Source organism: Macaca mulatta, chromosome 1 (assembly GCF_049350105.2).
Source record: "Macaca mulatta isolate MMU2019108-1 chromosome 1, T2T-MMU8v2.0, whole genome shotgun sequence".
Taxonomy (NCBI): domain Eukaryota; kingdom Metazoa; phylum Chordata; class Mammalia; order Primates; family Cercopithecidae; genus Macaca; species Macaca mulatta.
In genome coordinates, this window is record NC_133406.1 from 160,493,718 (window position 1) to 160,513,391 (window position 19,674).

Consider the following 19,674-nt stretch of genomic DNA (forward strand, 5'->3'; position numbering starts at 1 on the left):
CATTTTAAAAACCAAGTTAGAGACCTTATTGGTGAAAGTTGTTTAAGCTACTTATTGATAAACACATCCTGTCAAGTCAAGTAGTTTTATAGTTATGGTTTTTTGCACCCTCACACGGTGAAATAAGTTGATTTGGCTAAAGTGTAATAAACTGTTATGTAAAATCAGTGTCTTGCCATTTGGTATGATTTCTGTGTGTGAAAGGACCTGAAATCAAAATAGTACATGCATAACTGACAACTCTGTAACCCTTCCTTGTTCTAAAAAGACCCAATGGGCACTGGTTAGTATGGCGAGATGGGGTAGTATTTTAATTTCTGGAATTTGGAAAACCAACATCTTTATAAGGTTGGAACAGCAGCACCATCCATGAAATATAAACCAAAAATATAAACCAAAAATCTTTGCTCTGTCTGTATTTCCTAGATTGCTACTATTTGAAGTTGATGAGTATTTATTCCACAGAAAGTGATAATTATCTTTTCCCTGTTCCTCTATTAGAAAATTAAGTTAATAATGGATTCCTTCAATGGGAGCATCACCACTTATTAAAACACACATAGAGAGAATGATGAATAAAAGAGGTTTTCTAGGATTTTCTTTTATTCTTTTGCCATATTTATTGATAAACGGGGAAGGAATTTTTAAATAAGTTTTAAGAATCTTTTATCACTTCATTTTCAGTAATCTTCCAGTAAACTGGCAATGTTCAGTTTAAAAAATATTGGAGATCTTCAATGTTAAATATGTCTATTTAGTCAATTGGTCCTCACATATATTTCTAAAAGAGAAATTGTATGTACAAGAGTTATTCATTTGGATTGAAATTATTTATCTATTACCTACTATTCTGACATTTTAGGAGGGGGTAATTATTTTTTAATTATGGATAAACTTGTGCTGGCGTTTTGGATCTTATGATGCTGAGCATGTTCTGCACTGGTGCTAATGTCTAATACAATTTTATAATACAAGCATACCTGCCACCCAGAGGCAAGCATTAATTTAGTCCATATGGCCTATTAAGCTCTCTTGAGATTGCAACATATGCATTCCTAAATCAGTGAGTTTAGACTTTTTAAGTATCTAACTCATTTCTGAACATGTATCATGCTAATAAACCTCTTGATTTCCAGCAACATACTATAGAAAATACCTGCTATTAAAAACAGTTCACAAGTTAAAAAAAGGACACAAATGGAAAGATATTCAATATTCATAGACTGGTAGAATAATAATTATTAAAATGTCCATACTACCCAAAGTAATCTGTAGATTCAATGCAATCTCTCTCAAAATACCAATGACATCCTTCAGAGAAATAGAAAACGCAATTCTAAAATTTATATGAAACCACAAAAGAGCCAGAATACTGAAAGACATGCTGAGCATAAACAACAAAACTGGAAGAATCACATTACTTCAAATAATACTACAAAGCTATAATAACCAAAACAGCATGGTGCTGGCATAAAAACACACAGACAAAAAGAACAGAATAAATCACCCAGAAATAAATCCATGCATTTATCGTCAACTCATTTTTGACAAAGTGACCAAGAACAAACATTGAGGAAAGGACAGTCTCTTCAAGAAATGTTACTAGGAAAACTGGATATCCATATGCAGAAGGATAAAATTAGAACCCAATCCCCTGACCATTTACATAATCAAATAAAAATGTCTTTAAAACTTAATCTAATATCTGAAGCTATGAAGCTACTAGAAGAAAACACTGATAAAACACACTAGGACATTGTTCTGGGCAAAGATTTTCAGAATAAATCCTCAAAAGCTCAGGTAGCCAAAGCAAAAATGGACATATGAGATCGCATAAAGCTAAAAATCTTCTGTCCGGTAAACAATAAACAAAATGAAAAGCCAATTCACAGAATTGGAGAAAATATTTGCAAACTAACCACTAACAAAGGATTAATGACCAGAATATATAAGGAATTCAAACAACTCTATAGGAAAAACAATAATAATATAATTAAAAATGAGCAAAAATCTGAATAGACATTTCCCAAAAGAAGTGGCCAACAGGTATACAAAATAATGTTCATCAGAGAGATGCAAAAAAAAAAAAAAAAAAAAACTACAGAGTTGTTATCTGATCCCAGATAAAATGGCTTTTGCCTAAAAGACAGCAATAATGAATACTGGTGAGAATGTGGAGAAAGGGGAACCCTTGTACACTGTTGGTGGGAATGTAAATTAGTACAATCACTGTGGGATAGTATGGGGGTTCCTCAGAAAAACCTGAAAATATAACTACCATATGATCCAGGAATTCCACTGCTGCATATATATCCTCAAGAAAAAAAATCAGTATATCAAAAGGATATATGCACTCCCATGTTCATTACAGCATTTTTCACAATAGCCAGCTATGCAGTCGACCTAAGTGTCCATCAAAGGATGAATGGGAAAAAAAAATGTGCACTTACACACAAAGGAATATTATTCAGCTATTAAAAAAAAACAAACAAATGAAATTCTGTCATTTGCAACAATATGGAAAGAACTGGAGGACATTATGTTAAGTGAAATAAGCCAGGCACAGAAAGACAATTATCGCCTGTTCTCACTCATACATGGGAGCTAAAACAAAACTAAAAATTGAACTGAAAGAGCTAGTGAGTAGAATGATGTTTACCAGAGGCTGAGAAGGGTTAGTGGGGAGGGGAGAATAAAGTAAGGATGGTTAATGGGTATAAAAATACAGTTAGATAGAATAAGATCTAGTATTCAGTAGCATGATAGGGTGGCCATAGTTAATCACTTGTTATATTTTAAAACAACTAAATAGAATTGGAGTGTTCGTAACCCAAAGGAATGATAAATGTTTAAGGTAATGGATTTCCCAATTACCCTGATTTGATCATTACACATTTAAGACTGTATCAAAATATCACATGTACCTCATATATATTTATAATTATTATGAGCCCATAATAATAAAAAATATATATTTTTAAAAGTCCTAATTAAAGGAAAGCCTCTTACTATCTTTGAGAAATCCAGACTCCTCTTTGCTCTAATCGCATGTATAGATAGTTCAATTTAGATGCATCTCTTGGATCATTTTTATCTAGCCTTAATCTTTACATTTTAAATTTGAAATACCCCTGGAGTACCAGATATTGGTTGGCTAGAGACCAAGCTGCCGGAATATCTGAAGGTGGCTGGTCAGAGGCCATTCCCTTAGGACCTAGGTTACCTATATTACTCACTTTAGGAAGGCATTCCTTTAAGTGCAACTAAAGTGTGAGCGTTCTTGCAAAACTGAAGTGTGAGCGTATCCCATGAAGCATGAGAGTACCCTGCAAAGTGCAAGCATACATCATAAAGTGCGAGCATACTCCACAAATGGGTACTCCATGGAGCCAGATGGGCAGGCTTCCTGAAGGAAATAGCATCTGAGACACTATCCTAAAAATGAGCGATCTTGGATCTAAAAGGGCTTACCCATGTTAACTTAAAAATCACAAGAATTATAAACTTAGAAAAGGATACTTTATTTCTTGTAAAGAGTTACAGCTTGCAGTGTGGCTAGCCTGACAGTCTAGGAAGTGCAGCTTCCAGCAGAGCCCTGGAAATAGGCACTTTGTAAAGGTTAGGGAAAGGATTTAGGCTAAATGGGCTGGCCAAGTATACATACTCAACTGATTATAGGACGAGATATGTCCTGACACGTGAGTATTGAACAAACATGCATATGACATATGACCTATGTCCATATGGGGGCAGGGGTTTAACATTTAAATGTATTACAATTAGGCCCTATACATAAAAATACATGTAAACATGTCATTTCAGGACATGAATGCACTCAAGTGCTCAGCCTCTATAAACTGGCCTGAACCAGCCCATAGTGAGTGGTCTTCTTATCAGGAGAGAGTTACTGAAATCAGTCTCTTGTCCAACCAAAACTGTCATTACGGCTGATGAAACAGGGAAGGGGAGCATCTGTTAGTCAGCATTTAATAGTGGGTGAGCTACAACTGTTTTGCCATTGTTTATCCCAGGACCAGTCCTCATTTAGTTGCTAGGAAAAAAGAAAAACCTTGTGGCAATGAGAGCATAGTTTATTCTTTAAGTGTCAGGGTGTGTGACTTAACCCTTGCCTGGCATGACCTTAGGTCTTCTTTATAGCTTGGTATTTCATTGCCTTAAAGAGTCCATTCTGTCAGTCTTAGGAGCTCTATTTTAACATTAATGCTGGTCAGTTGTTACATCTAAACTGCAAAAGGGAGGGAGGATAATGAGGCATGCCTGAGCTCCTATTCTGTCATGGCTGGAAACTCAGCTTTTAAAGTTTATCTGAGGTCTCCACGGTCAAGAGAGAGGCTATTCGCTTGATTTGGGGCCTTGGGTTTGTATTTTTATTTTATACCAAAGTCCTTCCCAGCACAGCCAGGAATATAACTGAGCTCAAAGGGCTCTTGTGAGCACTAACGCCTTGGGCCAGATAGTGTTAGGAAGAAGCACAGGGGCCACTTCATTCCATCCTCATCACCAAGACCATGAGATTTACAGAGGAAAAAAGGGAGAGCCTTTTTTTTCTATAGGAAAATAGTCTCGGCACAGCCTTCAATACAAGTAAATTGTGCTCTGAAGAACAAAGGGAGGAGCTGGCTTAAACAGGGGAAGTTCTCACTTAGTTTCTCAAGCAGATCTGTTTATGCAAATGAAAATTTCAAACTTGTTCAGTTCTGATTGGTTAAAATAGTTGAGCCCTAATTGAGTAGTCTCTATGCCCCATATCAGAAGTCTCTGTCAGATGTTTCTTTCAAACAGACAGTGGTGGGAGGGAGGGATATGGTCCGGGACACAGTTAATCTTGGCATTGACAATAGAAACTGCTTTGGCTTGATTGTAGACGGGGAGGTCCTGTGACACTTCTACTTCTACATCTTCCTGATAATGAAGAGTATGTAAATGCTCCCTCATCCAGCCATGGCCACCTGGTTCTGTTTTCATTTCGAGCACCTCAGTTAGCCATGGATAATTCATTCTGTCTGTCAGCTCAGGGCACACTTTAACAAGTAAAAGAGTTTTGTGAATTTTAATGCCAGTTCTTGTGCCTGTTGACTATGCAACATGTGGGTAAGTGAGAAGATCATTTAGAAAGAAGCCCATGAAGAAATTCACATGGCTAAGGGCAAAATGTGTATTATCCAAGAGATTTCCCAGAGTGTTATACCCTTGATTGAATGCAAGGAGGTTCTTAGATGAAACTGAAAGTCATTGAGTAATAGGGACTATAAAAATACTTTATGTTAATACATTCTTCAGAGTACTCTGATCTTAATCACTTTGCATTCATTTAGGTTTCTTCTGTTCTAGCATCCCCTTCTGACTGTTTGGACTGATGACAGTATCTCTGAAGTTTCATTAAGAGGGACCCAGTGTCAGCCACCACAGAGTTCCAGGATTGGCAAACTTTTTTGTAAATGTCAAATAGTATTTTTTTAGGCCATAATATCCCCTTGGATCTACTCACCTCAGTCATTGAGTAAAAGCAGACATTGTCAACATGGGTGTGGCTGTGTTTCAATAAAATTTATTTACAAAAAATCAAAAAACAAAAAACACAGACATTAAGCTACATCCAGCCCAGGGGCTACAATTTCTTGTCCCCTGGTTTAGATAACCAACAACTAATAAGAATAGCAATGTTTTATGAGTGGTATGTTCTTGCAACTGATCCAAGTTTATATTTCAGCATAGAAAAATCCTCTGAGGTAGGAACAACTATTATACCTTTTCTCATTTCACAGGTGAAGAAACTGAGTCATAGATAAATTAATTCACTTTGGCTGAGGTCCCTCAGAAAGAGGCAGAATTGGCTTCCGGACATGGGTAGCCTGACTCCAGGGCCCGTGTTCAAACCAGGTCTGAAGAACTTCACTATGTACGTGTCATTAAGTATTTTTTAGAGTGAAGTAATTTAAAACTGGTAAAATGTAGCACTAATTAGCTGCCTTCGATTACTTCAAATAGAAACTTTAAAATATGTTGATTTGTACATTGTCAGTCACAGAAATTTAATTTTTTAAAGTGTCTACCCCCACCGTCCCCATTGCTCGAAAAATATTCAACGTGTTAACTCTGAATGCGTTCTCCAGCAGCTATTACAATACATCAATAAATAAAATTTAATCATCCTGTGGGATATTTTATTTCACTTTTTTTAATCAAAAGAAGTTTTCAAGGAAATGAGTAATACAACTATTAACCTTCTTTTTTTCTGCTCGAGAGCCAACAAATTCATTATTTAAAATGAGAGCAAATAGAGCATTTCAGTGAGTACAGTATTCTCCTAGGAATATTCCTTGCTTGAAAGACATCAGAAGTTTTCAAATTGAGGTAGGGAAGATCATGTCACATTCACAAATAATATTGTGCTGGAAGAGTCAGGTTACTTAGCAAATACAGGTCTGTTTGGTGTCACTGAGTAGTTTCCCTTGTCAATAATGACTTGAGGAAAGCAAAATGGAACAGCTGCATTTTACTTGTAATGGGAACTCATGAAAGTGAACTTTGTGATGGATATAAACTGTATAAACCTTAGGACTTTTAAATGATGTCCATACTTCACTTCTTGCCTTTCTGGATTCATGGGTGGCTGAATTAATTAAAATCTGCAGTCTAGCTGGTTTTCTAACATAAACATTCCACTAAGAAAAGACGATAAATTATGCAACAAAGAACATGTAAAACCTTTGTAAAATTAAAGTTACCTAGTTAACTTCTAGAGATCTATTATGCAACAATTTGTATATAGTCAACAATATTTTTAATCTAATTTTATGGAGGTTTTATGCTATGTGTTTTTGCCACAATAAAAAAAAAAGTACCTAATTACAAAGAGATGCTAACCATATTTATGGCCCACCCATTTTTTAAAAAAATTTTATTTCTGAGGGAATGACAATGATCCACTTACTGATCACTTTTGTTGTTGGCTAAGAGAGAGAGATAGCAAGAACTTCTTCCAAAAATTATAAACTCATTCCCTTATACTGTGCTTTTTTTTTTTTTTTTTTTTTTTTTTTTTGATGGAGTCTCACACTGTCGCCCTGGCTGGAGTGCAATAGCGTGATCTTGACTCATTGCAACCTCTGCCTCCTAGGTTCACATGAGTGTCCTGCCTCAGCCTCCTGAGTAGCTGGGATTACAGGTGCACACCACCACACATGGCTAATTTTTTGTATTTTTAGTAGAGATGGGGTTTCATAATGTTGGCCAGACCGGTCTTGAACTCCTAACCTCATGATCTGCCGGCCTTGGCCTCCCGAAATGCTGGGATTACAGGCATGAGCCACCACACCTGACCTTAAACTCTTTTTTTAAGGCAGTGCCCGTTATTAGACATGTCACATACATTCATGTCTTCTGAAATTTTCTCACGTCATTAAAGTGTAAACTATTGTCCAAAATTATGCAGAATTATGAACGAATGTGCATCATGATCAATAATAAAATCTTTAAATATTTTAGAGTTTAAGCTTAGTTTGAACGTCTTAATGTATGAATGTTGCCTTGTAAGCATAAAAAAGTCTTACACTAAAAAAGACCAAAGTATACCATTTATGATCAAACATTACTAAAATAATATATTCAGGAAAGATGATTATGTTTCATGTGTATTTAAGCAGAATTGGAAGACCTTAATAAAATTGCTTTTTCCTCAAACCTGAAACCGACTCTTGGTGGACTTACACATTCTGGCTGCGTGATTGTCAAATGAACTCATCTTGATCAGTGTTGTAATGGTATCAAACGCATGTATGATGATAATTGCTTAAAATGTACCTTTTTTGTGTAATAGCACTAATTATCAGCCACCCTTACAATGAGTAGATAATTGCTATTAATTTCTTTGGCATTCACTGTAGTTACATTAATCACAGTGAGCTCATTTGACTTTAATGTGAATAAAATATGTTATGCTATTAGAATTCCATTGTAATTTATCAGTAAATAATGCCCAATGATTGTGAAATATCACTGTAAACTTCTCTCATAGAAAGTAAAGGCTTTTGTAGCTGCCTCTCAAATCTAAATAGCTGTCCTTTAGTTCATGATAATGAGGTGTTTACCGAAATAGAAGAAAACTTGAAGAGAAAGCGTCTATCAAGCTAAAAGATTAAGTTTCCAAGAAAAAGATGATTAAAATTTTGTTTATTAGTTTTGTGATGACCATGATAAAATAATTTTTCCAACAGTTTGAAAGTATGTTCACCAATAAGATGATTAAAAGTGAGAAGTCTAGACACAGGCTTCCAGGTTGTGTAAGTTGCTAGCTGTATGACACTGGCTATTGACCACCTCTGTTAACAGATTTCTTAGCTCTGAAATGAGAGTAAGTGCAGTCCCTAAATTAGAGGAGTTTGTAAGAATTATACATAAAAACATTAAGCATGATGTCGGGACATAGTAAATACTTGATAAATGCTAATTACTAATATTACTGACAGCAATAAAGAATAAACTTGAAGTAGATGAAATCTATGAAACCTCTGTTTTTTAAAATATCTGTGCTGATTTTAGAGATTTTTTTTTTTTTTTTGAGATGGAGTCCCACCCTGTTGCCAGGCTGGACTGCGGTGGTGCAATCTCAGCTCACTGCAACCCCCGCCTCCTGGATTCAAGCGATTCTCCTGCTTCAGCCTCCCAAGTAGCTGGGACAACAGGTGCGCACCACCATGCCCAGCTAATTTTTTGTATTTTTAGTACAGATGGGGTTTCACCATGTTGGCCAGGATAGTCTTGATCTCTTGACCTCATGATCCACCCACCTCAGCCTCCCAAAGTGCTGGGATTACAGGCGTGAGCCACCAGTCACAGCTGATAATTTTATAGGACTATTAAATAAGCAAGTTTTACTTTATCCCAATTTTTATTTGTTTACCACCAAGAATGAGATTTCTCCACAATTGGTTACATTTGGCCCTGCGGTTGGTCAAACTGGATTATTAAGACAGCCACAGGCTGCATTTCTCCCCTTTGTCCATCGCAATGTTTTCTGTGTATGTCAGTCTGCTGCTCATACCAATGAGCTATTCTAAGTAGGATTGTTTTTGCCTCTTTATATCAATCTTACCTTGTTTCAGTCTCTTCAAGTTAATCAAATATATGTTTCTTCCTCTAAGTGAGTCCTTTGTTTAAAGCACTTTGTTATGTCAAGCTAAGTAATGTCATTTATAACAGAGGAAGAGCATTGTTTGTCCAAGGAAAGCAAAATATCCTCTTGCGAACTGACAGATATTCCTGTTTGCTGACTGGCTGAATTTAAATTGACTTGTTTGGCATATACCTCCCTGACAGAACATTCTTTCTGTGCTAGATGCTTCTGCTGACAACACTTTCTTGCTCATGCATACCATTAAATAATTGCTTCTGGACTTTACTTTTCCTTTAGCTGTTAAAGGAATATATATATTAGCTTATAAAGTTTTTTTTTTTTTTTTCCTAAAACTCAATCTGAGATGCTATATAGAGAGAGTAACCTCTGGATGAGTCTTTTGTCTGTTTTCCTATATGTTAGGAGAAATTACTCATGCATCAAATGACATCATGGTTTTTCATCCTCCATGATTTACTGGTATATTTGAAAATTTGGGGAAAAGTTCCCTTCAAGTCAGTTGAATTTTTTTCCCCTCAAATGATGTAGAATGAGATGTATTGATTTTTGTGCGCTGAGAGCATAATCCATTCTAACACTGTAGCCTCCCATAAAGTATCTCAAAATTGTTGTGGAAACAAAGCAAATCTTATGTCAGAATGAAGGGTACAGTATAAAATAAGGGTTAATGAAAATACATTTTAGAAATAGGAAATACGATTAAGGGTGACATATTATTATCTGCCATGAGGGATTCTTCAGGCAGCCAGGAAAAACATGCACACAGCTCTTCTGGTTTTGTCATCATACCAGACTTCCAATTATTAAGGAATTCAGAAATAATTGTCACCTTAGGGCTCTAAAGAGTAGCATGAATTAAGGTTGGGTAGTTTTAAACACTGCTATTGGAGGACAACCTGAAGTTTGCATACCTTGTTGCCCGAGAGAAAGCCCAGGGTCAAACAAACTCATATAAGTTCTTCTGATTTTTAAAGTGCAAAAAAAAAAAAAAAGTTATTATTATAACACAAATATTTATAAGAACAGTAGTTTCATTTTAATCTGTAGTACATGAACCATATTAATGTTCAATTGTCAAAATTTTGTCACCTACTGAGCTCTATAAGGACATAAATCTTTTTACATAATGTGCCGCGCAATGTAATCATGCCAGATATATCCACTTAGGATAGAGAGTTCTTCAGGTCTTATGGTAATGGCACAACTGCTAAGTAGAAACAAGGAGATAAGTTACAAATGTGGCGACGTGGAAACTACCACACTTGATTGATTAGTTAATGGGGATAAATAAAAGATGGTTTTAAAGAGTCGTGGGGCAAGTATTTGTGGGATAAAGCTTAGAGACTTGTGGCTTCAGAGCTTTAAGATGCCTTTTATCTGTCTGAAATTACTGAAGTGGCAATTGAATTTATGCGATTAAACAGTTATTTCAAGGTTGTGGGAAACTATGAGTAAATATAAGTGATTGTTACTCAGAAAGATTCTGCACCAGCCTGTGATTTCTTTTGCTGTTCCAAACCCCTGAGACAATTTTCAAATGTTTATATAATTGAAAAATTGTGTCATTTTGAACATGGTCAGCCATGTTCTTTTGTAATATATTTTGTAATATAAACTAACTAAAACGTAAGCATTATATAATTTAAGTTTTACAAAGGCAAGAATGTCTGTCTGTTACTTTGTGATGTATCCCAGGAGCCTAGAACAATCCCTGGAACACGCTAAGTGCTCAGTAAATATATGTTGATTGAATGGAGTTTGTCTCTGAGAGAGTATGTGGTAGGTATCTTTACTAAGACTATTAGCTTAAACATTAATTTCCTTATAAAAAAAATTATCTGGTTCTTCTAACCATGAGATGTCAAAAGAAAATTTTCATTTGTTTTCTGTTTCTATGTAAAATGGACACAATTCCTCCGTATTGTGTGTTAGTTAAACACATGGGCTCTGTAGCCAGAGTGCTTGGGTTCCAATCTCAATTCTACCTTTTACTATCTGTATTACCAAGGAGAAGATACAAAATTTTCCTGTACTACTGTTTCTGTAACAGGAAAAAGAGTTTAGTAAGAGTAGCTAACTCATGGAGTTATGAGGATACATTTAAAGTGCCTAGAAGATAATTTAACACATAGAGAACACTTGGTAAAGTACGGTCAATCTTATTGCTGGTATTACTGTGTAACATCTACAATAAATTTTCCTTATGCTGGACATCGCCATTTTGGTAGAATTATTCCACTGACTAAAGCTGAGTTATTTTGTTGGCAGTCAAGAACAATCTCAATGCTGTGAATTGATTGTATCTATATTCACATGGCTTATTTACACTTGCACAGTATTATTGCAACTTGTTTTTATACCTAAATTTTCCACTTCTACACCACAGCTTTTCTGGATAAACACCTTGACTTATTTATTTTTCTTTTGTTGAAGACAGGACAATGTCTGATATACAGACTAGAAGCTTATACAATACGTTTTGACTGATGAATAAATGAATGAATCAACACGCAAGTATTTGTCTTCTCTGTGTATTCTTCTAAATACACGGATAGCACTTTTACTTCTCTGGTCCATATACCAGGAGATTAGTTGGTACAAAACTAAATCTTATACAAAATGAAGATTTAAAGTAACAAAAAATTCACATTAATTTCTGAAGGTCAAAAATTTAAAGATGTAGGTCTGTGTACCTCTATTCACATATTAAAACATTATCTCTTAAATGTTTTATAAAGTTATTTTTATTATACGTTAAGTTCTGGGGTACATGTGCAGAACTTGCACATAGGTATACTCATGCCATGGTGGTTTGCTGCACCCAATTACCCATCATCTACATTAGGTATTTCTCCTAATGCTATCCCTCCCGTAGCCCCCCACTGCCCAACAAGTCCCAGCGTGTGATGTTCCCCTCAATGTGTCCATGTGTTCTCGTTGTTCAACTCCCACTTAGGAGTAAGAACATGCAATGTTTGGTTTTCTGTTCCTGTGTTAGTTTGCTGAGAATGATGGTTTCCAGTTTCATACCTGTCCCTACAAAGGACATGAATTCATCCTTTTTATGGCTGCATAGTATTCCATGGTGTATATGTGCCACATTTTCTTTATCCAGTCTACTGCTGATGGGCATTTGGGTTGGTTCCAACTCTTCGCTATTGTGAACAGTGCTGCAATAAACATACGTGTGCATGTGTCTTTATAGTGAAATGATTTATAAACCTTTGGGTATATACCCAGTAATGGGATTGCTGGGTCAAATGGTATTTTGGTTCTAGATCCTTGAGGAATCACCACACTGTCTTCCACAGTGGTTGAACTAATTTACACTCCCACCAACAGTGTAAAAGCATTCCTACGTCTCCATATCCTCTCCAGCATCTGTTGTTTCCTGACTTTTTAATGATTGCCATTCTAACTGGTTTGAGATGGTATCACATTGTGGTTTTGATACGCATTTCTCTAATGACCAGCGATGATGAGCTTTTTTTCATATGTTTGTTGGCCACATAAATGTCTTCTTTTGAGAATTGTCTGTTCATAATGTTTACCCACTTTTTGATGCGGTTGTTGGTTTTTTTCTTGCAAATTTGTATAAGTTCTTTGTAGATTCCGGATATTAGTGCTTTGTCAGATGGATAGATTGCAAACATTTTCTCCCAATCTGTAGGTTGCCTGTTCACTCTGATGATAGTTTATTTTGCTGTGAAGAAGCTCTTTTAGATCCAATCTATCAATTTTGGCTTTTGTTGCCATTGTTTTTGGTGTTTTAGTCATGAAGTCTTTGCCCATGCCTACGTCCTGAATGGTATTGCCTAGGTTTTCTTCTAGGGTTGTTACGATTTTATGGAATTTTGTTCAAAACACTGTACAGAAAAAAAAACTTTCAAATTTCAAACATAAAAATGACTTGATTAATTCAAATCTGTAAAACTGAGTAGTTACCTAAAAGAGTATTTAGTAAAGATCTAAAGAAGGTTTTTTGTTTTTGTTTTGGTTTTTTAGTTGACATTAGAAATTACTACTAAAAATTAGATATGTGAATACAAATATAAGTTTTTCAAAATAAATAACCCCCTGCTGTTCATGATATAATCTCTTAATTAACCTTTAGCATCTAACATAATGTACCTGGACTTTGGGTCACTGAGTTTTAATTAAAAAATTCAGAGAACTCTTTCTGTATTAAAAGAATAAAATTTTTAGCATTCTTAGAAATTTTAAGAGTAGACTTTGAATACGAATTCTCCTCATTTTCTTCATTCTGGAGTTTACTTTTGTATATCGAAAGTATTAAGTTTATGTAGCAATATGTTTTGGTCATACACAAAGATACTGTTTCACGTACGAAAATCATATATGTAATTTCTTTGGGGAGCAATAATTCTAAATTGTTGATGCACTTCAAGTCACAGAAAATGTCAAATGCTTTCAAAACTGTAAGAGGCAGATTCACGTTCAACAAAAACTTTCAGGATTTTAATCTTTAAGTAAAGCAGCAAACCTGAGATTTGATCCATTTTTTTCCTACTCTCTGTCATTACCTTCTCAGTACCTATGACATTTTGACATCTTATCAATGATTACAAGCATTTACATATTATTCTCAATCATTCTTTTTTTATACTCAGTAAAAGACATAATGGCAAAATTCAATACATTCAAAAAATAATACCTTGTTTCAATTATATTAAGATTCTGGCTATTATTTTTGGCAATGTCATTTTATTCATATAAAATATGAAATCTTCAGGTACATTTTAAAATTCTAATTTTATCAATGCAGAAAGCTCTTGCACATTTTGTATTTCAAATGATTAAAACCAATTTTTTTTTGCATGATAAGGCAAATTAAATTAGTATTATAATCTAATAAAATTATATAGGGCAAATTAATTTAAGGGCTGTTGTTCTTCTGGGTTTAGTAAACAACTTTTCTTTGTCCATAGTTGTATTTTAATGAAAAATGTGTAAGAATTTTATGTACTGAATAGTGTTTTTTTAAAAAATTATTCTAACTTAGAGTTTTAGCTCTGCAATAAGTTAGTATTTTGACCTATCTACTGTCATTTTACGATTATAAATGTTTGGAAACAGGTATAATTTTTGAAACAGGTATAATTGCAACAGGTATAATTTATTTTATTCCTCATAAAAAATAATCTGTGTTCTTATATGTTATATTGGACATAAATAAGTAGCATGTTGTATTTCAATGCAGTGATTGCACCATGTCATTTAATTTGCTTTTTTTATTTGTTTCTATTTGGGGCATTGGCTAGCTAGATTGTTATTCCTTAATGCTATTGATTACAAATAGATTAATATATATTATTTGACTACCATATTCTAAGACATTTTCTTTAAGACCCAGTTAACATTTCTTACTTTAAAAAATGTCCTTGTCAAAAATCACTTATAAATAAATATTACACATTAAATAGCACAATTTTCAAAAATTGCATGAAATTATATTCATTATTCAACCTTCTTAAGCTCTGATGATTGTCTTAGCTGAAAATAGTGTAGTCTTGAAAATGTTCATTTTAGAGCTCATGAATGCCAGGATTTATAGAAAATGTAAAATAGCTTATAGCATGAAGAGAAAGAACACAGTCTCCTGCAGAGAATAAGTGTCTTTAACACCACCACTAGCTTGTCTTGTCTGTGCCTGGAACAATAGATACTTCCAATCTAGCATGACATTCCGATGACAGTCTTTATTTTTCATTGTCAGTAAAAACACAGAGAAGAGTTTTCCTTGAAATTTCCCCAAAGTACCAGATATACTGTAATTCCCAGTTGTGCACTTGTTTGCAAGGCAGAACTAAAGTCAGCTAGAATACTCCACTACTTAGTTACACAACAGGCACCAGAGAATTTCACAAATGTAGACTCACCCATTGTGTTCTTTAAGCCAAATCTGCTAAGTTATTATGTAAAGTTTGGACAGTGAAGCCTTCTCATCTCTAAATGAAGAACCATTCTGACTAATGTTTCATTTTAAAATTATTCTGGTCTAGTGTTTAAGAAACCTAATTTAAAATATTGTAGCCACAATAGGCTTATTGAATATATTTTGAGTGACAGCTGGTAAAATTTTCAGACTCTGAACACATATGCACATTTTCATCATTGTTATTTTGCCAATATATTAAGAACATCTAATTTCAAACATTATGACTGTCATCAAATATATTTGAATTATTTTAGAAGATTTTCCTTTAAATAAAACTGATTTAGTAAAGTCAATACTAAAATACTATAGTTTGCTTTTACTAATTTTTATTACAAGTATATATCATGATGCTTGGTTAATTTAAATAAATATATTTTGTAATGGCTCAATTACACAATACAAGCTAAAACATAAAGATAATATAAATTCAATGAAAGATTAATTTTAAATGAGAAAGACTTATGCTCATAAATGTATATTATAAACTATAAGTAATATTTCTGCTTTATTATAAGTAAAAAATATATCTTTTAAAAATGTGTTTTTGTCAGGAGTAAAGAGAAAGTAGTCCAAGATAATGCAAGGAGTGTGATTTGTTTGATTCTTCACTTCTGTTACTAAATTTTAATCAACTTAAAATGATATACAGGGAGCATATCAGATTTATAGAACTTAACAAACATTTAAGGTTGTATTATATATTTATTTCAAAACTAAGAAAAAGGTACTGAACTATTTAATTTAAAATATTTTCATCCAAGTGTTACTGCATTCTTATGTCCATAAAAATACTAGATAAAATTCAAACCACATAGATTTATTTTGACCTTCTTTGTATTTATCAATTTACTAATAACACTTAAAACTCAGATCATAGATGTTGTTGAATAGCACAGTAAGTCTTTGCTTAATTTATCTAACTGCTTTCCACATATATAACATCCATTTTATCCACTATATGCCCTCCACCACTTTTATGTTGTTCCCCTACCAGGTGTAATTTACTACTTCCTTTTGACCTAACACAATGCAGCCTTAAAGACATGCTCCCACTTCTCTTACTCATTTATTCATTCATTCAACAAAATTCCTTCGAGTATCTTGTAAGTGATAAGTGCTTGTCTTGAGCTTTGATGGTAAAGAAGACATAGGTCCTGTCTTCTGAGAGTGACTCCTCAAAGATTCAGAAGTTCTCCTGAAACACCTAAGATGGAAGAAAGTTCTCTATCCTATAGAAACGCTGTAGCTCTCACAGTCTGTGAAATCTTTTTGGAGGTCAAGTATTGTTCTGTCACCCAGGCTGGAGTGCAGTGGCTCGATCTCAGCTCACTGCAGCCTTGATCTTCTGGGCTCACGTGACCCTCCCACCTCAGCCTTCTGAGTAGCTGGGACCATAGGTGCATGCCACCATGTCTGGCTAACTTCAGTATTTTTCTTAGAGATAGGGTTTGGCCATGTTGCCCAGGCTGGTCTTAACTCCTGGGCTCAAGCAATCCCCCAGCCTCAGCCTCCCAAAATCCTGGGGTTATATGCATGAGCCACTGTTCCTGGCCTCATCTGTGAAATTTTATCACTGAGTTTATTCAGCCACTTGTTAAAACAAATATCTTTTTTTGGCCAGACGCGGTGGCTCAAGCCTGTAATCCCAGCACTTTGGGAGGCTGAGACGGGTGGATCACGAGGTCAGGAGATCGAGACCATCCTGGCTAACACGGTGAAACCCCGTCTCTACCAAAAAAATACAAAAAACTAGCTGGGCGAGGTGGCGGACGCCTGTAGTCCCAGCTACTTGGGAGGTTGAGGCAGGAGAATAGCGTGAACCCGGGAGGCGGAGCTTGCAGTGAGCTGAGATCCGGCCACTGCACTCCAGCCTGGGCGACAGAGCGAGACTCCGTCTCAAAAAATATATATATATATATATATATATATCTTTTTGTGTGTATATCTTGTCCTTAAAACTAGATTACAAACACTATTTCCATGATACCACAGTCAATCGAGTATTACACTAAGTTGGAAATCAATAATTACTTGTGGAATTTCTCTCTGCCCTGAACTTTTTTCATCATAGAACTTCCTACCGCATCACCCTCTGTCTCCTTATCTTGTTTGATTTTACTTCACAGTACAGATGAACTACCTGGTGTATGACATGTTTGCTAAGTTTTTTTCTTTCCTGTAAAGTAAATTCCATGACAGCAAATACTGTACAATCGTGCTTTATTTCCTTTGTCTCAGAATGTCTGGTACATTTTAGATGCTCAATTAATATTCATTGAATGAGTGAAAAAATTTGTTTTGTGTCCACTCAGAGGCCTTCTTTTATTTATTTTTTTTTTGCCAAGAATAAAATTGGGGGAAAATTAGTGTTATTCTAATTACATAGAGTGTACTATTTTTTAGACAAAAATTAATAAAATAAAATATAAAAAATGATTTCAAAATTTGAAACTAGATTTTCAAGTACAACTAAATCTGGTACATGTTTATTGGAGCTTGAAAATATGGACTGCCTAGCTCTAATTTGAGCACTGACAACCTTCTATCCTGAGGATAGTATGTATATTTTTAAATGCCAAGAGCAAATTTAACACTAGCTCTTGGGATGCAGAGATTTTGAACAATATTCGCATGCCATTTTTTTCAGTGTTGTTAGAAAAAAATAATCTGGTTTATATTCATGTTTCATGATAATTTTTATGTAAATTATTTTATTGCATCATTGTTACTGTAATTGCCCTTCTTCCTTCTCTCAAACAGGCATGGGTTTATGGCATACATTGTATTTTCACAGATCACTTACGTGATGCATTTAAACATGTAATGCAGACTGAGCAGATGGCACATTTTGCAGCTTCATTTAAGCTGTGAAATAATGCTTCTAGAATTTGAGTACACATTTTTGATCCTAAATTTATGTTTAAAATTCTAATATATCACTCACTATATTTGATCCATCCTTAAAAGATGATGATAGGCTGTCTTGATTTTGATCATTTTAATAATGTAAATATAGTCCATTAAATGTATTTAAAAGAGTTAACTCTCAGTCAATCCAATAAAGTAAAAATTTATCAGTCAATTTTGGCAATTTGGTTAGTTGGCAAATATTAACCAAATCATTACAGATATCTTAGAACAAAAACTTTAATTGTTCATTTAATTTGTCTACTGACTCTGTTTTTCTTTCTTTTAAAGTACCACGTTTCTTCCTGAATCTAAAGCTATTAATCCATTTTTTTTTTTTTATTTTGCCCTCTTGGTGTTCATTTTGTTGCTCACTTCCATAAGGATACATTGCATTTTCTTCTCAGTTCTGGGGTGTTTACTAGTGGCTACCTATGGCTTTGTATCTTTGTTTCTCTTCTTTCATTTGGGTGACAATGTTCATTACTAAAGTGATATATGTTTTTTTGTTTGGTAGGTTATTTGTTTCTTTTAGAAAACACTGTCTGCTGGTTAAGAGATTTGTATTTTCCTGACTGAGAATTTTTCCCTCCTATGGGTAATAATAACCTCTCTATGGTGGTCCTTGGTTTACCATTCTGTTGCCCTATATCATGCATGGCTTCTGCATAAAAGTTTTCTGAACATGCTGCTGTAATCAAAAGGCTTTGTGCGATTGCTTTCCTAAAGAATATTTTTAAACAATTTCTGCCTTTAGAAAAAAAAGTTGTATAATCATGTTTGTGTTAAATCTTATTTATTTACAAGATGATATAATTTCTTCAAGATGTCTCTGTATTTGCGGTCCATGTGAGTTCAATGTATCATGTTTGAAGAACGCTCTATGTTTCTTTTCAGCTTTACTTAATTGCATTCTCATATAAGTAAATAGATTTGATAGTATTCCAGGCTGTATTTGAGACTGTGAGAAATAATCATCACTAAAAGTTTCCAAGCTTATGAGGCAGGAATCTCTTAAGGTGCAGCACAAAGAGAAGCAGAAGTTTATTCACTTGAGTTGCATACCATAATGCATTTGGTATGCATTACGGGTTACAGGCTTACCAAGCTAACATCTGGTTCTACAACCATGAACATATATGGTATGGGGAAATATATTTCTCACAATATAAGAAGCTCCCAGACAAAAATGTGTGTATGTACTACTATTTGGGTCCCTTAGGGCTCTTTTTAGTTATTTTTCATTGAGTAACCACATCCTCTTGTTTAGAGCATTGTGCTAAACAAACTTTTCAAAAGTCCAAATCTCATTATGATACCCCCATACTTAAAAACCAGCAAAAGAATTTCCATCATCTTCAAAATAAATTCTCAAATTTTTTCCAAGATAAACAAAATCTTTTATACTCTGGACTTTGACAATATTTCCAGATTCATCTTTCTCTACATTCATATATCACTGTTTACTTTGGTTATATTTAATTCTTGAATTTTCCTTAAATGAGCTGTTACCTAATTTCCTTGACTAACAGTATAATATTCTTTGATCCTGGAATGTGCTCAGCCTCATTTCCTTATTCTGTTCAGAGCTAATCTTTTTTTAACTTTAGGGATAAAGTCAAGAGACAATATTTGATGACATCTGTTTCTC